The sequence below is a fragment of the Chlorocebus sabaeus genome, chromosome 21, assembly GCF_047675955.1.
Source record: "Chlorocebus sabaeus isolate Y175 chromosome 21, mChlSab1.0.hap1, whole genome shotgun sequence".
Taxonomy (NCBI): domain Eukaryota; kingdom Metazoa; phylum Chordata; class Mammalia; order Primates; family Cercopithecidae; genus Chlorocebus; species Chlorocebus sabaeus.
In genome coordinates this window covers 2,253,322-2,262,626 of record NC_132924.1, presented here as the reverse complement: position 1 = coordinate 2,262,626, position 9,305 = coordinate 2,253,322, and the positions used below count along the sequence as shown (strand labels likewise).

Below are 9,305 nucleotides of genomic sequence, written 5' to 3'. Positions count from 1 at the left end.
CCACCAAGTCCACACAAAACTGGTAGGGCCTCCCAGCCCCTGGGAACCTGGCAAGCCCCAAAGCACATCCCAGGACAGCCCACGGGCAGAGCTGACTTTGCCTGCTAGCTGGACCCTGGGTTCTCCCTGGCTGGGGTGTCAATGTGTGAGCTTTGAGGGACATGTGGACCTGGACAGCTCTTGGCTGGATGCAGGATGGGTTGGGCCGGTTCTGCAGAGGCGTTGGGTGTCTGTGAAGCTGGCTCTCGGCAGCCCCCTCCCAGCCTCCTCCTTGCCTGTGGGGCTCCGCACACCCCACCCCCAGGAACCCTCATATATTCGGGCACCCCTTTCCCCCACTGCTCTTGGCAGGCCCTGGAATGGGATCCCCACTGTGGGGTGAGGGGCAATGCAGCCAGGTGGGCAAGGAGACTGGGTGGGTGGCCTCCTACCCAGGCTACCCCGTTAAAATCCTACATGCAGCTGCCTCTCAAATTGGGTTCCTGTGAGCAGCACATCCCACCCCTGACCGAGATGCCTTGAGAAGCTGGGTCTCTGCGTTTCAGGGGTGGCCCCCAGCCCCAAGACGCCCCTGCACCAGCTTCCGGTGCCTGGGAGGCCTGGCAAAGGGACCAGCTGCTCCTCACTGGCTGTCACTCCCACAGCCATTTTCTCCCTAGAAACTTTCCTCCAAACAGACAGCTCTGCGGGCTCCTGCGGGGCTGCTTTCATCGCTCCCAGCCTGGCTCCATGCCAAGGCCTGAAAGATGCCGTCAGCTTCCCGGCGTTGCACAGCCACCCAAAAACCAGCTCTGGGATTTGCCTGGGAGGAAAAGCACAGCCTTGAATTGGGCCTATCCAGACCCGTTTTGCCTACCAAGGAGGCCCTCCAGGAAGGAAGACGAGGAGCTCACTTCCCGGACACCATGACGGGATTCGTGAAGGGCACGGGTGTTTCCATTCCGACTGAAGCCTGCTGATGCCTCCTGGCATGATGGGCTGCCCCTGCCGCTCGGGGTCCAGGTGGGCTCACGGCTGCCCTTCTTGCTGCCCTGCATGGAGGGTACTGGGGTGAGGCCGGCCACTGCATGTCACAAGTGGCACAGCCTGATCCTGCCTTTGCTGGACACCTTCACCCCGGGAGCCCCAGGCTCACGCAACGCCACACACAAAAGGTAGCCCACGTCGATAAAAAGCACTTTGTTTAATTTTATTAAATCGATCTGTACAAAAGTTAGCATGGTTTGGTCAGAAAGGAGTGAAGGCAGCAGGCGAGTGAGGGTGTGTCCTCCCCATGCGGTGCCCAGTGACACACTGCATAAAACAGGTCTTCGGTGACTCCCCACCCCCACCCCTACCCCCACCCCCAGAGAAACAGAAGCAGAGACTTTTTTTTTTCCTACAAAAAAGCAGGAAAAGTAGAAAAAGTAAAAAGAAGCAACTTCTCGGATGTATTTAAATCTACTCAGTTTAAAGGCACAAGTTTCCGTGAAGCAGGTGCCATCATAAGCTCTGTGCTCAGCACACAGGGGAAACAGTGCGGTAAATCAGATATTATTCACCTAGAACTAAGGCCCTAATGACGTTTAGTGGAGAAGGTTTAGTTTCACAGCTTGGTAGGTGGCACTGGTGCCTGTGAGCCAAGATCAGTTCTGAAGGCACCACTTACCAGGAATTCCTGTGTCCTGTGTCCTATCACGTGGCACAGTCGTGGGCAGGGACCCAGGAATTCCTGTGTCCTATGTGTCCTACCATATGGCCCAGTCAGGGGCAGAGACGGAGTCCTGCTTCCCAAACCCCAAACTCACACTGGGTGCTGGGGCACCTCAACCTGATCAGAGATGCCACGAGGCAAGTCCCTTCTCCTCCCTCTGGTTTTCAGCTGCCAAGCTCGAGGCATGAGGGGCCCAGTCCTCCCAGGGACCTTGGGCCCTCTGGGCCCTCCAGGGCGGCCTCCCAAAAGCTGAGCAACGTGATGCCAGCCAACACCTGCAACCCCACCTCCTGCCTGCCCTCAAGGAAAGCTTCCCAGCTTCCATTTTGTCTTAAATTATATTCTTTGCCTGAATTACCTTAATTAAAGATAAAATAGAACATAAATATATCTTTAACAACTTTCAAAAGAAACACATTTAAGCTTCAAAAATAAGAATTATCAAAAACATAATAATAAAAAAGATACGTGTTAATCACAGCCAGACCTTATGTGGGTGCACTCTGTCAGCAAGGAGACGCCTCAGATCTGACAGGTGGGTCCCAGAGATGCTCAAGCAGGTGTGTCCCTGGAAGGTCTGTCGACAGACACCCTGGACAGCCCGTGCAGCCATCATCGAGGGAATGTGGCCATGGGTGCAGGGGTTCTCAGCACTGAGGCCGGCCTGGACCTCAAGGCCTGGACCTCAGAGCACGCTGCAAGGCCCCTGCTACCCCCTCCTTTGGTCTTTGGGCTGTGCTGCCGTTTCTCCTCTACCGAGATGCAAAGTGAAGGTGGTGGTGCCGCCAGTCCTCCCAGAAGAGGGACCAAACGGCAGCCCTTCTTTGTGGAATAATCCTGCCACCTCAAAAAGAAAGAGAGAAGGGAGATGGAGCTCATCCATCAGCGGAGGTGTGGCCATCTGGAGGCCAAGGGCCATGGGTGGCAAGCACGTTTCCCTGCAGACTTCAGCAGGCACTTGACAGAGCTCAGCCACTGGGGTCCCCTCCTGCCCTGGCCACACACACTGGGAAGCCTCAGAGGCTAGTCCGTCTGGGCTGGGACAAGGCTGTCCTCCCATTGCTGAGTCCCTCCCCACCCTTAGGGCCTGGTCAGGGTGGTGTACACCAGCTGGTCCCAGTGACTGGTGGGGCTGTGGGTGGGCGGCAGGGCCAGGCCATTGAGCAGGGACGAGGCATAGGGCCAGCATAGCTAGTGGAAGCAGGGGTACTGGTAGAGGCCGGGCAGGTAGCTGGGGTAGGCGCTGTAGTAGCTGGAGGTCTGCAGGTCACCATAGTTGCCCTGTGCTCCAGTGAAGGGGCCGGTGCGGGACAGCGCTGGCCTGGCCGCTGCAGTAACCGTAGTCGGGCAAGCCTCGGGGCTGGTCACTGTAGTGGCCAGGGTTCAGCTGCTTTGTCTTGATGTGTGGCCGCGGGGTCCCATCTCAGGATACACAGAGGCCAACAGGGCACTCTTGTGGGCCAACACGCGGGAAGCCCTGGTGTGGAAGTAGGGGCCCCGGTATGCGTGGCGGGGCTCAGGTGGAGCAGGGCTGCCCAGGGGCAGGTACTGGTTGAACTCATGGACTCGAAGGCATCCATGGTGCCCTTGACCTTGCTGCTGAGCTTCAAGATGTCCATGTTGCTGAAGTCAATGTCCTGGAGCCCTCTGTTCGCCAGCTGGCATCCCTCCAGCTTCAGCTCTGGCTTGGTGCCTGCCTGCTGCAGCTCTGTCTTGGGAGTGCTGGGCAGGGTGGGCGGCCCATGGATCTGCCCTGGGGACAGGAGAGCAGGCTTCAGGAATGAATGCCCCTTCTGTGGGGTAGGTGGGGCTGGCCTGGCTGGAAGGGGAGAGACACCGGCGCTAACTGCCCTGTGGGCACTCAGCATTCGACTAAGTCTTGCTGAAAACACCACCTCTCCGGGTCCCTGTCAAGCAAAGCTGTTAGCCCCTCAGCACTTGTGGCGACTAAGCAGGTCCCTTGTGCACCAAAGACAGAAGTGGCCGGGGCCTTGGGGCTTTTTCAGGGGACCCGGGGAAGGCATGGTTCTCTTGAGGGTGCCTGCCCTCTTCCACCATCATGCACACGTCTCAGTCAGACACTCCACAGCTGCCTCCCACACCAGGAACCCTCAGACATGCCTGGGGCCTGGAACCCAAGTGTGTGGTTGCTGCGGCGGTGTGCATCTCCAAGCCCTGCTTCAGCCTTGTACAGGGCACTGTTGCCAGGGTGGGGTCCCAGCTCCACGCGGGAGTCCCAGTCGCTCTGGCCGGCCTTGGCACTCTTTCTGCGCCGTGGCTGGCACTTGTAGTCGGGGTGGTCCTTCTTGTTCTGCAGCTGAAGCTGCTCTGCCTCCTCCATGAAGGGCTGCTTCTTGCTCTTGCTTAGCAAGCTGCAGCACAGGGCAGAGGCAGGGATGGCCAGGGTACCCACTGTGCCCTCGGCACAGGCACATACCATGGGGAAAAAGGTAGCAGAGACTGGGGCCGGGAGGGTCTGACCAGGGAAACCCGCCTGCCATGAGCCCCAGAGCCTCGCGAGGTACCAGGCAGCACGTCCCTCTGGAAGAACGAGTTGGTGGGAGAGGGCAGCGCCTGTTTGGGGAGGTTGGTATGCTTATGACAGTCAAAGAACAAGCCCCACACCTCACATCCTTCCTCCTTCTACTTCCCCCCATTCCGGGTCTGCTGTTCCCTCCCTCTGGGGCTTTCTAAGGGACGCGGGCAGGACCTAGCTGGTGGTGGACAAAAACGAGGCTTCCCAGGAAAGGTGACAGCCTCCAAGGGGCAGCTGGGCTGCTGTCCCTCCACTCCCAGACATCCAGAAGCCCTAGCAGGGCCCAGGCGCCCGTCCTCACTGAGCCTCAGGACACATTCCCTGGGACTCTTCCCAAGGCTTACCTCCAACCACCTGTGTGGCAGGACTTGGGGGAGGAGGGGGTCTGCAGTCGACAGCGCCCCGTGGCTGTGCCCTAGATCCAGACAGAAGACAAGAGGTGCAGATATGCAAGCTCCAGGCTCCCGTTTTCCAGGTGAGGAGCAGGATACTGGAACCAGAGCCCCAAACCAAGAGAACCATTTTAAACCATTTTAAAGCAGAAGACATTTGGTTGGGGCGGCCTGTCCTGAGCAACAAGTTCTTCACGCTTCTGGAAAACTGACCAGCTCCACCTACTGGTCGTGGAGATGAGCACCCTGTCATCTCCACTCCTGCCCTCCTTGCTTCCAGCAGAGAGTGGCCAGGAGAGGGAGAAGCTGCGGGGAGGGTACTCGCAGGCAAACCTGCTGCCCACGCACCCGCCTGCCCCACTCCCTCCCAACGGGTGGTCCAAGAGCCAGAGGGGCTGAGCCCTTTCTAAGGAGGGGGCACCTCTAGAGAGCTGCATGCAGCTTGTTCTTGTGCCAGGCGGGCCTCTCGGGGCTGGGGCTACTCGCAGCGGCTAGGGGGCACTTTGAGGTGCCAGCCATGGCCCTCCGCTGGGTGTTCCCCTCCAGGAGAACTGGCTCCGGAACGCAACCACCATGAGGGTTCACACCCGAGGCGCTGCCCTCTGCGGACCCCAACTCCCATACCTGGCGCCAGACCCCGGCTGGCCAAAGGGTGTTTCCACGGGGACCACCCTGAAACTAGTCCCAGGTGCAGAGCCTGGAGCCTGCCTGAGGCCGCAACCTCCGCGAGCGCTGAGCCCTCCAGGTCCCCGCTAGCAGTCCGAGACCAGGGGCGGCCAGGGTCCCGAACCCCGCCTCTTGGGCCCCGGCACTCACCGCCACAGCTTGCCGAGTGTCTTGCCGAGCTCGGCGTTGTGCAGGTGCGGGTACTGGTCGGCCAGCTTGCGGAGCGCCACCTGCGCCCACACCATGAACGCGTTCATGGGCCGCTTCACGTGCGGCTTGGCTTTGAGCTCACCCCCGCCGCCGCCGCGCACCAGCATGGGCACCAGGCTCCAGTCGTAGCCCTTGAGGACCTGCGACATGGCGTCGCGGATGAAGGCTGGGAAGCGCTTGTCCGCTATCTCGGCTGCCTCGCCCTGGGCGCCCCCCACCGCGCCCCCCGCGCGGCCCAGGACCTTGGAGCCCGCGAGAGACAGAGGCGCGTCGGAGTCCGAGTCCTCCACGTAAGACATGGAGCTGGCGGTACCGGACGGGTTGCAGGGCTGCTGGGCGCGGGCCTCGTTCATGTCCAGCATCGGGGCCGCGCGCGGAGGTGCGCGCACCAGAGACGCACACCTGGGCTGGCGCCCGGGATTGCGCTGCGGCAGCTCCGGGATCCGAAGTGGTCGAGCGGTGGCCCCAACCCTCGCGGACGCCGCTGCCGCCGAGGCTTGGTTCTGGCTTTGGGACCTGCAGCAAGTTTCTTTAAGCGGCATAGCCGCGGCCCCGCCCTGCGCCCGGCTGCCCGTTGGCGGAGCGCGCCCTCCCTCGGATCAGAGCCTGGCCGCCCCGCCCCACCCATAAGGAAAGCTCTGCAGCTCTCGCATCACGTGGGCCCAGCGCCCCACGCCTGGAGCTCCCCACTCTGGAGCCCCGGGAGGGGAAGAGGGCCAGGGAGGCCGGATGGGCGCAGGGGGGGGGTCTCCGGCGCTCCTCTTCTCTGCGGGCACTGCGCGGCTCCTGGGAGTCCGTCCCCCGTCCCGACGCTCAACTAGGAAGCGGGTCCTCAGGCCCCTCCCTTGAGGCAGGCAGACACACACACACACACACACACACACACTCTCACTCAATCTCTCACTCACTCAAACAGCCAGTCTCGCGCTCGAGGTCTCGCCCGCAGCCTGGAGGCACGGGGTCAGCTGCGGCCTGAGGTCCAGGAAAGGGTCGGGTTACGCTGTGCAGCGCCCAGGCCCCAGCTCCCCGCCCGCAGGGTCGGGGCGAGGGGAAGAGGAACCCCCAGCTCGTCCAGAGTCTGCGGACAACGCACGTCCAGGTAACGCGCACCGAGGGGCCTGGGTATCAAGGACAGCTGCAGAGAAGAGTGTGGGCGGTCAGGCTTTGCTGCCCATGAGATGGGGCAGGGATGGCCTGGGGGACGCTTCCAGATGAGAGACCACCCCACCCCACCTGTGGCTTCTAGGGATGGCAATCCCGGAGGTGTGTGTGTTTGTATGTGTGTGTGGTGTATGTGTGAGGATATATGTGTGTGATATATGTGTTTGTATGGCATGTAGTGTGTGGTTATGTGTATGGGGTCTGTGTATGGTGTGTGTGGTGCACTCGAGGCGGCTAAGCAGGTCCCTCCTGCACCAAAATTGGAGGTGGTCAGGGCCTTGGGGGCTTTTTCAGGTGACCCAGGGAAGGACTGGTTCTCTTGAGGGTGCCTGCCCCCCTCCAACATCGTGCACCCATCTCAGCCAGAAACTGCACAGCTGCCTCCTGCACCAGGGACCCTCAGACATGCCTGGGACCTGGAGCCCACCTGTGTGGTCGCTGTGGTGGTGCGGGTCTCCAAGGCCTGCTTCAGCCTTGTACAGGGCACGGCTGTCAGGGTGGGGTCCCAGCTCCCCGCCCGAGTTGCAGTCACTCTGGCCAGCCTTGGCACTCTTCCTGCGCTGTGGCTGGTACTTGTAGTCGGGGTGGTCCTTCTTGCGCTGCAAGCAAAGCTGCTCTGCCTCCTCCACGAGGGGCTGCTTCTCTCTCGCTCAACAAGCTGCAGTACAGGGCAGAGGCAGGGAAGGCCAGGGCGCCCACTGTACCCTTGGCGTGGGCACACACCACAGGGGAAACCGGTAGCAAAGGCCAGGGCGGGGAGGCTCTGACCAGGGAAACCCACCTGCTGTGGGCTCCGGAGCCTCGCGGGGCACCAGGCAGCACCTCCCTCTGGGAGAACCAGCCAGCGGGAGCCCACAGCGCCTGTTTGGGGAGGTTGGTATGCTTATGACAGCCAAAGAACAAGCCCCACACCTCTTATCCTTCCTCTTTCTACTTTCCCCCATTCCGGGTCTGCTGTCCCCTCTCTCAGAGGCTTTCTAAGGGAGGCGGGGGAGGCGGGCTGGACCCAGCCGGCAGTGGACAAAAGCGAGGCTTCCCAGGACGGCTGCTGGTCTCCAGTGGGCAGCTTGGCTGCTGTGCCTCCATTCCCAGACACCCATAAGCCCTGGCAGGGCTCAGGTGCCTGTCCTCACTGAGCCTCAGGATACATTCCCTGGGACTTTTCCTGAGGCTCACCTCCAACCACCTGTGTGGCAGGACTTGGGGGAGCAGGGGTCTGCAATCGACAGCACCCCGTGGCTGCGCCCTAGATCCAGACAGAAGGCAGGAGGTGCAGATATGCAAGCTCCAAGCTCCCGTTTTCCAGGTGAGGAGCAGGATACGGTTACCAGAGCCCCAAGCCAAGAGAACCATTTTAAACCCAAGTAGACGACATTTGGTGGGGGCGGCCTGTCCTGAGCAACAAGTTCTTCACGCTGCAGTCCTAATTTCTGGAAAACTGACCTGCCCCATGTACACACATTGCGCCCCGTCATCTCCATTCCTACCCTCCTTGCCTCGGGCAGAGGGTGGCCAGGAGAGGGCGAAGCTGCGGGGAGGGTACTCGCAGGCAAACCTGGTGCCCACCCACCCGCCTGCCCCACTCCCTCCCCATAGGTGGTCCAGGAGGTGCAGAGGCTGAGCCCTTTCTAAGGAGGAAGCACCTCCAGAGACCTGCATGCAGCTTGCTCTGGTGCCTGGCGGGTCTCTCGGGGCTGGAGCCATTCGCAGCGCCTGGGGGGGTACCTCGGGGTGCCAGCCAGGACCCTCCGCAGGGTGTTCCCCGCCAGAGCTGGCTCCAGAGTGCATCCGCCACGAGGGTGCACACCCCAGGCACTGCCCTCCGCGAACCCCGACTCCCATACCTGTCGCCGGACTCCGGCTGGCCAGAGGGTGTTTTTCCGCGGGGACCCGCCCTGACACCCATCCCGGATGCAGAGCCCGGAGCCTGTGTGAGGCCGAAACCTCTTTGCCTTCCAGGCCCCCGCTCGTAGTCCGAGACCAGGAGCGGCCAGGGTCCCGAACCCGGCCCCGGGGCGCCGGCACTCATCGCCACAGCTTGCCCAGCATCTTGCTGAGCTCGGCGTTGTGCAGGTGCGAGTCCTAGTAGGCCAGTTTGAGGCGCGCCGCCTCTGCCCACACCATGAAAGAGTTCATGGGCCGCTTCACGTGAAGCTTGGCTTTGAGCGCGCCACCGCGCACCAGGCTCCAGTAGTAGCCCTTGAGCCCCTGCGACATGGCGTAGCGGATGCAGGCCGAGAAGCACTCGTCTGCCTCCTCGGCCTTCTCCCGGGCACCCTCCACCTGCCCCCCGCGCGGTCCAGGCCCTCAGAGCGGGCGGGAGAAGGCGGCGCGTCTGAGTCTCAGTCCTCCACGTGCGACATGGAGCTGGCGGTGCTGGACGGGCTGCAGGGCGGCTGGGCTGCGGCAGCTCCAGGACCCGAAGTCGCCACGCGGTGGCCCCGCCCGCCGCCGCCGCCCGCCGCCGACGCCTGGTTACCGCTCCCGGACTCACAGCAAGTTTCTTTAAGCTGCGGCCCCGCGGCCTCGCCCAGCGCCCGGCTGCCCATTGGCGGAGCGTGCCCTCATCCCCCGGAGGCGGAGCCCGGCCACCCCCGCCCCCTACCCATAAAGAAAACTCTGCGGCTCTCTCCGCGCCCGCACCCTG

The 9,305-nt window shown here is 62.1% G+C and overlaps 1 pseudogene; it reads right to left on the bottom strand.

The window, feature by feature from the left end:
• Nucleotides 1–2,686: 2,686 nt before the first annotated feature.
• LOC103225999 (transcription factor SOX-8-like) lies at nt 2,687–6,039 on the bottom strand (annotated as a pseudogene).
• Between the last annotated feature and the right edge of the window lie 3,266 nt (nt 6,040–9,305).